This window comes from Opisthocomus hoazin, chromosome 22 (assembly GCF_030867145.1).
Source record: "Opisthocomus hoazin isolate bOpiHoa1 chromosome 22, bOpiHoa1.hap1, whole genome shotgun sequence".
Classification (NCBI taxonomy): Eukaryota; Metazoa; Chordata; class Aves; order Opisthocomiformes; family Opisthocomidae; genus Opisthocomus; species Opisthocomus hoazin.
The window spans coordinates 12,638,040-12,654,274 of record NC_134435.1 but is presented as its reverse complement, the minus strand read 5'-3'; positions in this window follow the sequence as shown (position 1 = coordinate 12,654,274).

Genomic DNA, 16,235 nt, shown 5'->3' with positions numbered 1-16,235 from the left:
CAAACCCTAACCTTAAGCGTAACCCTACCCTAACCCACAACCCAAAACCTAACCCTACCTCTAAACCTAAGCCTAATGACCCTAACCTTAATGACCCTAACCCTCAAACCTAACCCTAACCTTAAACCTAACCCTAACCACTTACCTTAACCGTAACCCTAAACCTAACCCTACTCCTAAACCTAATCCTAAACCCTAACTCTAAACCTAACCCTAACCCGAAATCTAACCCTAACCATAATCCTAACCATAACTCTTACCCCTAAAAGTAACCCTAACTCTAACCCCTATCCCTAATCCTAACCCTAACCCTAACCCTACTCCTAAACATAACCCTAACCCCTAATCTTAAACCTAACCCTAACTCTAACCCTAATGCTAAGCCTAACCCTAAACCCTAAACCTAACTCTAATTCTAACCCCTATCCCCTAAACCTATCCCTAAACCTAATCCTAACCCTAACCTTAAACATAACCCCTAAATTTGAACCTAACCCTAACCCTAAACCTAAACCTAACTCTAACCCTAAGCACTAACCCTAATGACCCTAACCCTAACCCTAATGACCCTAACCCTAAATCATACCTTAACCCTAACTCTAAACCTAATGCCCCTAACCCTAATGACCCTAATCCTAAACCCTAACAATAACCTTAGCTCGAACCCTAACCTTAACACTGACCCTAACCCTATTGACCCTAACCCTAATGACCCTAACCCTAACCCTAACCCTAATCCTAATGACCCTGCCTCTAATGACCCTAACCCCTAACACTAACCCTAACCCCTAAACCCTAACCCTAACCCTAACCCTAACCCTAACCCTAACCCCTAACACTAACCCTAACCTTAACCCTAACCCAAACCTAACCCTAACCCTAACCCCTAAACCTAACCCTAACACTAACGCTAAACCTGACCCTAACCCTAAACCTAACCCTTACCCCTAAATCTAATCCTAACCCTAACCCCTAAACCCTAACCCTAACCCTAACCCTAACCCTAACCGTAACCTAACCCTAACCCTAAACCCTAACCCTAACCCTAAGCCCTAACCCTAACCCGTAACCCTAACCCTAACTCTAACCCTAAACCTAAACCTAACCCTAACCCCTAACACTAACCCGAACCCTAACCCCTAACCCTAACCCTAACCCGAAACCTAACCATAACCCCTAACCCTAACCCTAACCCTAACCCTAACCCTAACCCTAAACACTGACCCTAACCCTAACCCTTACCCTAACACTAACCCTAATGACCCTAACCCTATTCCTAACCCTAACCCTAACCCTAAACCTAATGACCCTAACCCTAATCCTAAACCTAAACCTAACCCTAACCCTAACCCTAACCCTAAACCTAATGACCCTAACCCTAACCCTAAACCTAACCCTAACCACTAACTCTAACCCTAATCCCTAACACTAAACCTAACCCTAACCCTAATACTAACCTTAACCCCTAACCCTTACCCTAACCCTAACCCCTAACTTTAATCCTAACCCTAATGAAACTAACACTTATGACCCGAAACTTAACCCTAAACCTAACCCTAAACTCTAACCCTAACACTAACCCCTAACACTAACCCTAACCCTAACAAAAACCCAAATCCTTACTCTAATGACCCTAACCCTAACCCTATCACTAACCCTAACCCTAACTCTAAACATTATGACCATAACACTAATGACGCTAATCGTAACCCTAAACATAACCCTAACCCTAACACTAAAGCCTAACCCTAACCATAACCCTAACCCTAACCCTAACCCTATTCCTAACCCTAACCCTAACCCTAACCCTAAACCTAATGACCCTAACCCTAATCCTAAACCTAAACCTAACCCTAACCCTAACCCTAACCCTAAACCTAATGACCCTAACCCTAACCCTAAACCTAACCCTAACCACTAACTCTAACCCTAATCCCTAACACTAAACCTAACCCTAACCCTAATACTAACCTTAACCCCTAACCCTTACCCTAACCCTAACCCCTAACTTTAATCCTAACCCTAATGACCCTAACACTTATGACCCTAAACTTAACCCTAAACCTAACCCTAACCTCTAACCCTAACACTAACCCCTAACACTAACCCTAACCCTAACAAAAACCCAAATCCTTACCCTAATGACCCTAACCCTAACCCTGTCACTAACCCTAACCCTAACTCTAAACATTATGACCATAACACTAATGACCCTAATCGTAACCCTAAACATAACCCTAACCCTAACACTAAACCCTAACCCTAACCCCAACCGTAACCCTAACGCTAACCCTAACCCTAATTCTAATGAATCTAACCCTAATGACCGCAACCATAACCGTAACCCTAACCCTAACCCTAAACCTAACCCGTAAACCTAACGCTAACCCTAACCCATGATATTAATCCTATCCCTAACACTAACACTTCACTCTAACCCTAACCTTAATGACTATAACCCTAATCCTAACCCTAAACTTAACCCCTAACACTAAACCTAACCCTAACCCTAACCCTAACCCTAACCCCTAACCCTAAGCATAACCCTAAAGACACTAAACCTAAACCTAACCCTAACACTAACTTAACCCTAACACTAACCCCTAACCCTAAGCCTAACCCTAAGGACACTAAACCTAAACCTAACCCTAACACTAAATTAACCCTAACACTAACCCTAAAGACACTAAACCTAAACCCTAACACTAAACTTAATTTTCACCCTAACCTAAACCCTAACCCTAACCCTAAACCTAAACCTCATCCTAACCCTAACACTAATCCTAACCCTAACACTAACCCTAACCCTAACCCTAACCCTAAACCTAACCCTAACCCTAATGTCCCTAACCCTAACCCTAACCTTAACCCTAACTCAAACCCTAACCCTAACCCTAAACCTAATGACCCTAACCCTAACACTAAACCTAACCCTAACCACTAATTCTAACCCTAATCCCTAACACTAAACCTAATACTAACCTTAACCCCTAACCCTTACCCTAACCCTAACCCCTAACTTTAACCCTAACCCTAATGACCCTAACACTTATGACCCGAAACTTAACCCTAAACCTAACCCTAACCTCTAACCCTAACCCTAACACTAACCCCTAACACTAACCCTAACCCTAACAAAAACCCAAATCCTTACCCTAATGACCCTAACCCTAACCCTATCACTAACCCTAACCCTAACTCTAAACATTATGACCATAACACTAATGACCCTAATCGTAACCCTAAACATAACCCTAACCCTAACACTAAACCCTAACCCTAACCCCAATTGTAACCCTAACGCTAACCCTAACCCTAATTCTAATCAATCTAACCCTAATGACCGCAACCATAACCGTAACCCTAACCCTAACCCTAAACCTAACCCTAACCCTAATGTCCCTAACCCTAACCCTAACCTTAACCCTAACTCAAACCCTAACCCTAACCCTAACCCTAAGCCCTAATCCTAACCCTAACCCTAACCGTAAACTAACCCTAACCCTAAACCCTAACCCTAACCCTCAGCCCTAACCCTAACCCTAACCCGTAACCCTAAGCATAACCCTAAAGACACTAAACCTAAACCTAACCCTAACACTAACTTAACCCTAACACTAACCCTAAAGACACTAAACCTAAACCCTAACACTAAACTTAATTTTCACCCTAACCTAAACCCTAACCCTAACCCTAAACCTAAACCTCATCCTAACCCTAACACTAATCCTAACCCTAACACTAACCCTAAACCTAACCCTAACCCTAAACCTAACCCTAACCCTAATGTCCCTAACCCTAACCCTAACCTTAACCCTAACTCAAACCCTAACCCTAACCCTAAACCTAATGACCCTAACCCTAACACTAAACCTAACCCTAACCACTAATTCTAACCCTAATCCCTAACACTAAACCTAATACTAACCTTAACCCCTAACCCTTACCCTAACCCTAACCCCTAACTTTAACCCTAACCCTAATGACCCTAACACTTATGACCCGAAACTTAACCCTAAACCTAACCCTAACCTCTAACCCTAACCCTAACACTAACCCCTAACACTAACCCTAACCCTAACAAAAACCCAAATCCTTACCCTAATGACCCTAACCCTAACCCTATCACTAACCCTAACCCTAACCCTAATGTCCCTAACCCTAACCCTAACCTTAACCCTAACTCAAACCCTAACCCTAACCCTAAACCTAATGACCCTAACCCTAACACTAAACCTAACCCTAACCACTAATTCTAACCCTAATCCCTAACACTAAACCTAATACTAACCTTAACCCCTAACCCTTACCCTAACCCTAACCCCTAACTTTAACCCTAACCCTAATGACCCTAACACTTATGACCCGAAACTTAACCCTAAACCTAACCCTAACCTCTAACCCTAACCCTAACACTAACCCCTAACACTAACCCTAACCCTAACAAAAACCCAAATCCTTACCCTAATGACCCTAACCCTAACCCTATCACTAACCCTAAACCTAACTCTAAACATTATGACCATAACACTAATGACCCTAATCGTAACCCTAAACATAACCCTAACCCTAACACTAAACCCTAACCCTAACCCCAACCGTAACCCTAACGCTAACCCTAACCCTAATTCTAATCAATCTAACCCTAATGACCGCAACCATAACCGTAACCCTAACCCTAACCCTAAACCTAACCCTAACCCTAATGTCCCTAACCCTAACCCTAACCTTAACCCTAACTCAAACCCTAACCCTAATTCTAATCAATCTAACCCTAATGACCGCAACCATAACCGTAACCATAACCCTAACCCTAAACCTAACCCTAACCCTAATGTCCCTAACCCTAACCCTAACCTTAACCCTAACTACAACCCTAACCCTAACCCTAACCCTAAGCCCTAATCCTAACCCTAACCCTAACCGTAAACCAACCCTAACCCTAAACCCTAACCCTAACCCTCAGCCCTAACCCTAACCCTAACCCGTAACCCTAACGCTAACTCTAACCCTCACCCTAACCCTAACCCTAATCCCTAACCCTAACCTTAACCCTAACCCCTAACCCTAACCCTAACCCGAACCCTAACCATAACCCCTAACCCTAACCCTAACCCTAACCCTAACCCTAACCCTAAACACTGACCCTAACCCTAACCCTTACCCTAACACTAACCCTAATGACCCTAACCCTATTCGTAACCCTAACCCTAACCCTAACCCTAACCCTAAACCTAATGACCCTAACCCTAACACTAAACCTAACCCTAACCACTAATTCTAACCCTAATCCCTAACACTAAACCTAACCCTAAACCTAATACTAACCTTAACCCCTAACCCTTACGCTAACCCTAACCCCTAACTTTAACCCTAACCCTAATGACCCTAACACTTATGACCCGAAACTTAACCCTAAACCTAACCCTAACCTCTAACCCTAACCCTAACACTAACCCCTAACACTAACCCTAAACCTAACAAAAACCCAAATCCTTACCCTAATGACCCTAACCCTAACCCTAACCCTAACCCCTAACCCTAACCCTACCCCTAACCCTAAACTATATACCTAAACCTAACCCTAACCCCTAACCCTAAACCTAACCGTAATACTAACCCTAACCCTAATCCCTAACACTAACCCTAACCCTACCCTAATGACCACATCCCTAACCCTAACCCTATTACTAACCGTAAACCTTAATCCTTACCCTTACTCTAACACTACCCCTAACCCTAACCCTATCCCTAAAGTTAACCCTTACCCCTAAACATAACCCTAACACCTAACCCTAAGCCTAACCCTAACCCTAAACCTAATGACCCTAACCCTAACACTAAACCTAACCCTAACCACTAATTCTAACCCTAATCCCTAACACTAAACCTTAACCCCTAACCCTTACCCTAACCCTAACCCCTAACTTTTATCCTAACCCTAATGACCCTAACACTTACGACCCTAAACTTAACCCTAAACCTAACCCTAACCTCTAACCCTAACACTAACCCCTAACACTAACCCTAACCCTAACAAAAACCCAAATCCTTACCCTAATGACCCTAACCCTAACCCTATCACTAACCCTAACCCTAACTCTAAACATTATGACCATAACACTAATGACCCTAATCGTAACCCTAAACATAACCCTAACCCTAACACTAAACCCTAACCCTAACCTCAACCGTAACCCTAACGCTAACCCTAACCCTAATTCTAATGAATCTAACCCTAATGACCGCAACCATAACCGTAACCCTAACCCTAACCCTAAACCTAACCCGTAAACCTAACGCTAACCCTAACCCATGATATTAATCCTATCCCTAACACTAACACTTCACTCTAACCCTAACCTTAATGACTATAACCCTAACCCTAACCCTAAACTTAACCCCTAACACTAAACCTAACCCTAACCCTAACCCTAACCCTAACCCTAACCCTAACCCTAACCCCTAACCCTAAGCATAACCCTAAAGACACTAAACCTAAACCTAACCCTAACACTAACTTAACCCTAACACTAACCCCTAACGCTAAGCCTAACCCTAAGGACGCTAAACCTAAACCTAACCCTAACACTAACTTAACCCTAACACTAACCCTAAAGACACTAAACCTAAACCCTAACACTAAACTTAATTTTCACCCTAACCTAAACCCTAACCCTAACCCTAAACCTAAACCTCATCCTAACCCTAACACTAATCCTAACCCCAACACTAACCCTAACCCTAACCCTAACCCTAAACCTAACCCTAACCCTAATGTCCCTAACCCTAACCCTAACCTTAACCCTAACTCAAACCCTAACCCTAACCCTAACCCTAAACCTAATGACCCTAACCCTAACACTAAACCTAACCCTAACCACTAATTCTAACCCTAATCCCTAACACTAAACCTTAACCCCTAACCCTTACCCTAACCCTAACCCCTAACTTTAACCCTAACCCTAATGACCCTAACACTTATGACCCGAAACTTAACCCTAAACCTAACCCTAACCTCTAACCCTAACCCTAACACTAACCCCTAACACTAACCCTAACCCTAACAAAAACCCAAATCCTTACCCTAATGACCCTAACCCTAACCCTATCACTAACCCTAACCCTAACTCTAAACATTATGACCATAACACTAATGACCCTAATCGTAACCCTAAACATAACCCTAACCCTAACACTAAACCCTAACCCTAACCCCAATTGTAACCCTAACGCTAACCCTAACCCTAATTCTAATCAATCTAACCCTAATGACCGCAACCATAACCGTAACCCTAACCCTAACCCTAAACCTAACCCTAACCCTAATGTCCCTAACCCTAACCCTAACCTTAACCCTAACTCAAACCCTAACCCTAATTCTAATCAATCTAACCCTAATGACCGCAACCATAACCGTAACCCTAACCCTAACCCTAAACCTAACCCTAACCCTAATGTCCCTAACCCTAACCCTAACCTTAACCCTAACTCAAACCCTAACCCTAACCCTAACCCTAAGCCCTAACTCTAACCCTAACCCTAACCGTAACCTAACCCTAACCCTAAACCCTAACCCTAACCCTCAGCCCTAACCCTAACCCTTACCCGTAACCCTAACGCTAACTCTAACCCTAACCCTAACCCTAACCCTAACCCCTAACCCTAACCCTAACCCGAACCCTAACCATAACCCCTAACCCTAACCCTAACCCTAACCCTAACCCTAACCCTAACCCTAAACACTGACCCTAACCCTAACCCTTACCCTAACACTAACCCTAATTACCCTAACCCTATTCCTAACCCTAACCCTAACCCTCACCCTAACCCTAAACCTAATGACCCTAACCCTAACACTAAACCTAACCCTAACCACTAATTCTAACCCTAATCCCTAACACTAAACCTAACCCTAAACCTAATACTAACCTTAACCCCTAACCCTTACCCTAACCCTAACCCCTAACTTTAACCCTAACCCTAATGACCCTAACACTTATGACCCGAAACTTAACCCTAAACCTAACCCTAACCTCTAACCCTAACCCTAACACTAACCCCTAACACTAACCCTAACCCTAACAAAAACCCAAATCCTTACCCTAATGACCCTAACCCTAACCCTATCACTAACCCTAACCCTAACTCTTAACATTATGACCATAACACTAATGACCCTAATCGTAACCCTAAACATAACCCTAACCCTAACACTAAACCCTAACCCCAACCGTAACCCCAACGCTAACCCTAACCCTAATTCTAATCAATCTAACCCTAATGACCGCAACCATAACCGTAACCCTAACCCTAACCCTAAACCTAACCCATAAACCTAACGCTAACCCTAACCCATGATATTAATCCTATCCCTAACACTAACACTTCACTCTAACCCTAACTTTAATGACTATAACCCTAACCCTAACCCTAAACTTAACCCCTAACACTAAACCTAACCCTAACACTAACCCTAAACCTAATATTAGCCCGTAACCCTAAACCTAATCCCTAACATTTAAAGCTAACCCCTAACCCTAACCCTAACCCTACCCCTAACCCTAAACTATATACCTAAACCTAACCCTAACCCCTAACCCTAAACCTAACCGTAATACTAACCCTAACCCTAATCCCTAACACTAACCCTAACCCTACCCTAATGACCACATCCCTAACCCTAACCCTATTACTAACCGTAAACCTTAATCCTTACCCTTACTCTAACACTAGACCTAACCCCAAACCTATCCCTAAAGTTAACCCTTACCCCTAAACGTAACACTAAACCCTAACCCTAAGCCTAACCCTAACCCTAATAACACTAAACCTAAACCTAACCCTAACCCTAACTTAACCCTAACACTAACCCTAAACACCCTAAACCTAAACCCTAACACTAAAATTAATTTTCACCCTAACCTTAATCCCTAACCCTAACCCTAACCCTAACCCTAACCCTAAACACTGACCCTAACCCTAACCCTAACCCTAACCCTAAACCTAATGACCCTAACCCTAACCCTAAACCTAACCCTAACCACTAACTCTAACCCTAATCCCTAACACTAAACCTAACCCTAACCCTAATACTAACCTTAACCCCTAACCCTTACCCTAACCCCTAACTTTTATCCTAACCCTAATGACCCTAACACTTATGACCCTAAACTTAACCCTAAACCTAACCCTAACCTCTAACCCTAACACTAACCCCTAACACTAACCCTAACCCTAACAAAAACCCAAATCCTTACCCTAATGACCCTAACCCTAACCCTATCACTAACCCTAACCCTAACTCTAAACATTATGACCATAACACTAATGACCCTAATCGTAACCCTAAACATAACCCTAACCCTAACACTAAACCCTAACCCTAACCCCAACCGTAACCCTAACGCTAACCCTAACCCTAATTCTAATCAATCTAACCCTAATGACCGCCACCATAACCGTAACCCTAACCCTAACCCTAAACCTAACCCGTAAACCTAACGCTAACCCTAACCCATGATATTAATCCTATCCCTAACACTAACACTTCACTCTAACCCTAACCTTAATGACTATAACCCTAACCCTAACCCTAAACTTAACCCCTAACACTAAACCTAACCCTAACCCTAACCCTAATATTAGCCCGTAACCCTAAACCTAATCCCTAACATTTAACGCTAACCCCTAACCCTAACCCTAACCCTACACCTAACCCTAAACTATATACCTAAACCTAACCCTAACCCCTAACCCTAAACCTAACCGTAATACTAACCCTAACCCTAATCCCTAACACTAACCCTAACCCTACCCTAATGACCACATCCCTAACCCTAACCCTATTACTAACCGTAAACCTTAATCCTTACCCTTACTCTAACACTAGCCCTAACCCCAAACCTATCCCTAAAGTTAACCCTTACCCCTTAACGTAACACTAAACCCTAACCCTAAGCCTAACCCTAACCCTAATAACACTAAACCTAAACCTAACCCTAACCCTAACTTAACCCTAACACTAACCCTAAACACCCTAAACCTAAACCCTAACACTAAATTTAATTTTCACCCTAACCTTAACCCTAACCCTAACCCTAACCCTTATGACCTTAACCCTAACCCTAACCCTAACCCTAATCCTAACCCTAACCCTAACCCTAACACCTAACCCTAACCCTAACCCTAACCCTAACCCTAACTCTAAACCTAACGCTAACCCTAACCCCTAACCCTAAGCCTAACCCTAATGACACTAAACCTAAACCTAACCCTAACACTAAATTACCCTAACACTAACCCTAAAGACACTAAACCTAAACCCTAACACTAAACTTAATTTTCACCCTAACCTAAACCCTAACCCTAACCCTAACCCTAATCCTAACCCTAACACTAACCCTAACCCTAACCCTAACCCTAACCCTAACCCTAACCCTAAACTTAATTTTCACCCTAACCTAAACCCTAACCCTAACCCCTAACCCTAACACTAATCCTAACCCTAACACTAAACCTAACCCTAACCCTAAACCTAACCCTAACCCTAATGTCCCTAACCCTAACCCTAACCTTAACCCTAACTCAAACCCTAACCCTAATTCTAATCAATCTAACCCTAATGACCGCAACCATAACCGTAACCCTAACCCTAACCCTAAACCTAACCCTAACCCTAATGTCCCTAACCCTAACCCTAACCTTAACCCTAACTCAAACCCTAACCCTAACCCTAACCCTAACCCTAAGCCCTAATCCTAACCCTAACCCTAACCGTAAACCAACCTTAACCCTAAACCCTAACCCTAACCCTCAGCCCTAACCCTAACCCTAACCCGTAACCCTAACGCTAACTCTAACCCTAACCCTAACCCTAACCCTAATCCCTAACCCTAACCTTAACCCTAACCCCTAACCCTAACCCTAACCCGAACCCTAACCATAACCCCTAACCCTAACCCTAACCCTAACCCTAACCCTAACCCTAACCCTAAACACTGACCCTAACCCTAACCCTTACCCGAACACTAACCCTAATGACCCTAACCCTATTCGTAACCCTAACCCTAACCCTAACCCTAACCCTAAACCTAATGACCCTAACCCTAACACTAAACCTAACCCTAACCACTAATTCTAACCCTAATCCCTAACACTAAACCTAACCCTAAACCTAATACTAACCTTAACCCCTAACCCTTACCCTAACCCTAACCCCTAACTTTAACCCTAACCCTAATGACCCTAACACTTATGACCCGAAACTTAACCCTAAACCTAACCCTAACCTCTAACCCTAACCCTAACACTAACCCCTAACACTAACCCTAAACCTAACAAAAACCCAAATCCTTACCCTAATGACCCTAACCCTAACCCTAACCCTAACCCCTAACCCTAACCCTACCCCTAACCCTAAACTATATACCTAAACCTAACCCTAACCCCTAACCCTAAACCTAACCGTAATACTAACCCTAACCCTAATCCCTAACACTAACCCTAACCCTACCCTAATGACCATATCCCTAACCCTAACCCTATTACTAACCGTAAACCTTAATCCTTACCCTTACTCTAACACTAGCCCTAACCCTAACCCTATCCCTAAAGTTAACCCTTACCCCTAAACGTAACCCTAACACCTAACCCTAAGCCTAACCCTAACCCTAATGACACTAAACCTAAACCTAACCCTAACCCTAACTTAACACTAACACTAACCCTAAACACCCTAAACCTAAACCCTAACACTAAAATTAATTTTCACCCTAACCTTAATCCCTAACCCTAACCCTAACCCTAACCCTAACCCTAAACACTGACCCTAACCCTAACCCTAACCCTAACCCTAAACCTAATGACCCTAACCCTAACCCTAAACCTAACCCTAACCACTAACTCTAACCCTAATCCCTAACACTAAACCTAACCCTAACCCTAATACTAACCTTAACCCCTAACCCTTACCCTAACCCTAACCCCTAACTTTTATCCTAACCCTAATGACCCTAACACTTACGACCCTAAACTTAACCCTAAACCTAACCCTAACCTCTAACCCTAACACTAACCCCTAACACTAACCCTAACCCTAACAAAAACCCAAATCCTTACCCTAATGACCCTAACCCTAACCCTATCACTAACCCTAACCCTAACTCTAAACATTATGACCATAACACTAATGACCCTAATCGTAACCCTAAACATAACCCTAACCCTAACACTAAACCCTAACCCTAACCTCAACCGTAACCCTAACGCTAACCCTAACCCTAATTCTAATGAATCTAACCCTAATGACCGCAACCATAACCGTAACCCTAACCCTAACCCTAAACCTAACCCGTAAACCTAACGCTAACCCTAACCCATGATATTAATCCTATCCCTAACACTAACACTTCACTCTAACCCTAACCTTAATGACTATAACCCTAACCCTAACCCTAAACTTAACCCCTAACACTAAACCTAACCCTAACCCTAACCCTAACCCTAACCCTAACCCTAACCCTAACCCCTAACCCTAAGCATAACCCTAAAGACACTAAACCTAAACCTAACCCTAACACTAACTTAACCCTAACACTAACCCCTAACGCTAAGCCTAACCCTAAGGACGCTAAACCTAAACCTAACCCTAACACTAACTTAACCCTAACACTAACCCTAAAGACACTAAACCTAAACCCTAACACTAAACTTAATTTTCACCCTAACCTAAACCCTAACCCTAACCCTAAACCTAAACCTCATCCTAACCCTAACACTAATCCTAACCCCAACACTAACCCTAACCCTAACCCTAACCCTAAACCTAACCCTAACCCTAATGTCCCTAACCCTAACCCTAACCTTAACCCTAACTCAAACCCTAACCCTAACCCTAACCCTAAACCTAATGACCCTAACCCTAACACTAAACCTAACCCTAACCACTAATTCTAACCCTAATCCCTAACACTAAACCTTAACCCCTAACCCTTACCCTAACCCTAACCCCTAACTTTAACCCTAACCCTAATGACCCTAACACTTATGACCCGAAACTTAACCCTAAACCTAACCCTAACCTCTAACCCTAACCCTAACACTAACCCCTAACACTAACCCTAACCCTAACAAAAACCCAAATCCTTACCCTAATGACCCTAACCCTAACCCTATCACTAACCCTAACCCTAACTCTAAACATTATGACCATAACACTAATGACCCTAATCGTAACCCTAAACATAACCCTAACCCTAACACTAAACCCTAACCCTAACCCCAATTGTAACCCTAACGCTAACCCTAACCCTAATTCTAATCAATCTAACCCTAATGACCGCAACCATAACCGTAACCCTAACCCTAACCCTAAACCTAACCCTAACCCTAATGTCCCTAACCCTAACCCTAACCTTAACCCTAACTCAAACCCTAACCCTAATTCTAATCAATCTAACCCTAATGACCGCAACCATAACCGTAACCCTAACCCTAACCCTAAACCTAACCCTAACCCTAATGTCCCTAACCCTAACCCTAACCTTAACCCTAACTCAAACCCTAACCCTAACCCTAACCCTAAGCCCTAACTCTAACCCTAACCCTAACCGTAACCTAACCCTAACCCTAAACCCTAACCCTAACCCTCAGCCCTAACCCTAACCCTTACCCGTAACCCTAACGCTAACTCTAACCCTAACCCTAACCCTAACCCTAACCCCTAACCCTAACCCTAACCCGAACCCTAACCATAACCCCTAACCCTAACCCTAACCCTAACCCTAACCCTAACCCTAACCCTAAACACTGACCCTAACCCTAACCCTTACCCTAACACTAACCCTAATTACCCTAACCCTATTCCTAACCCTAACCCTAACCCTCACCCTAACCCTAAACCTAATGACCCTAACCCTAACACTAAACCTAACCCTAACCACTAATTCTAACCCTAATCCCTAACACTAAACCTAACCCTAAACCTAATACTAACCTTAACCCCTAACCCTTACCCTAACCCTAACCCCTAACTTTAACCCTAACCCTAATGACCCTAACACTTATGACCCGAAACTTAACCCTAAACCTAACCCTAACCTCTAACCCTAACCCTAACACTAACCCCTAACACTAACCCTAACCCTAACAAAAACCCAAATCCTTACCCTAATGACCCTAACCCTAACCCTATCACTAACCCTAACCCTAACTCTTAACATTATGACCATAACACTAATGACCCTAATCGTAACCCTAAACATAACCCTAACCCTAACACTAAACCCTAACCCCAACCGTAACCCCAACGCTAACCCTAACCCTAATTCTAATCAATCTAACCCTAATGACCGCAACCATAACCGTAACCCTAACCCTAACCCTAAACCTAACCCATAAACCTAACGCTAACCCTAACCCATGATATTAATCCTATCCCTAACACTAACACTTCACTCTAACCCTAACTTTAATGACTATAACCCTAACCCTAACCCTAAACTTAACCCCTAACACTAAACCTAACCCTAACACTAACCCTAAACCTAATATTAGCCCGTAACCCTAAACCTAATCCCTAACATTTAAAGCTAACCCCTAACCCTAACCCTAACCCTACCCCTAACCCTAAACTATATACCTAAACCTAACCCTAACCCCTAACCCTAAACCTAACCGTAATACTAACCCTAACCCTAATCCCTAACACTAACCCTAACCCTACCCTAATGACCACATCCCTAACCCTAACCCTATTACTAACCGTAAACCTTAATCCTTACCCTTACTCTAACACTAGACCTAACCCCAAACCTATCCCTAAAGTTAACCCTTACCCCTAAACGTAACACTAAACCCTAACCCTAAGCCTAACCCTAACCCTAATAACACTAAACCTAAACCTAACCCTAACCCTAACTTAACCCTAACACTAACCCTAAACACCCTAAACCTAAACCCTAACACTAAAATTAATTTTCACCCTAACCTTAATCCCTAACCCTAACCCTAACCCTAACCCTAACCCTAAACACTGACCCTAACCCTAACCCTAACCCTAACCCTAAACCTAATGACCCTAACCCTAACCCTAAACCTAACCCTAACCACTAACTCTAACCCTAATCCCTAACACTAAACCTAACCCTAACCCTAATACTAACCTTAACCCCTAACCCTTACCCTAACCCCTAACTTTTATCCTAACCCTAATGACCCTAACACTTATGACCCTAAACTTAACCCTAAACCTAACCCTAACCTCTAACCCTAACACTAACCCCTAACACTAACCCTAACCCTAACAAAAACCCAAATCCTTACCCTAATGACCCTAACCCTAACCCTATCACTAACCCTAACCCTAACTCTAAACATTATGACCATAACACTAATGACCCTAATCGTAACCCTAAACATAACCCTAACCCTAACACTAAACCCTAACCCTAACCCCAACCGTAACCCTAACGCTAACCCTAACCCTAATTCTAATCAATCTAACCCTAATGACCGCCACCATAACCGTAACCCTAACCCTAACCCTAAACCTAACCCGTAAACCTAACGCTAACCCTAACCCATGATATTAATCCTATCCCTAACACTAACACTTCACTCTAACCCTAACCTTAATGACTATAACCCTAACCCTAACCCTAAACTTAACCCCTAACACTAAACCTAACCCTAACCCTAACCCTAATATTAGCCCGTAACCCTAAACCTAATCCCTAACATTTAACGCTAACCCCTAACCCTAACCCTAACCCTACACCTAACCCTAAACTATATACCTAAACCTAACCCTAACCCCTAACCCTAAACCTAACCGTAATACTAACCCTAACCCTAATCCCTAACACTAACCCTAACCCTACCCTAATGACCACATCCCTAACCCTAACCCTATTACTAACCGTAAACCTTAATCCTTACCCTTACTCTAACACTAGCCCTAACCCCAAACCTATCCCTAAAGTTAACCCTTACCCCTTAACGTAACACTAAACCCTAACCCTAAGCCTAACCCTAACCCTAATAACACTAAACCTAAACCTAACCCTAACCCTAACTTAACCCTAACACTAACCCTAAACACCCTAAACCTAAACCCTAACACTAAATTTAATTTTCACCCTAACCTTAACCCTAACCCTAACCCTAACCCTTATGACCTTAACCCTAACCCTAACCCTAACCCTAATCCTAACCCTAACCCTAACCCTAACACC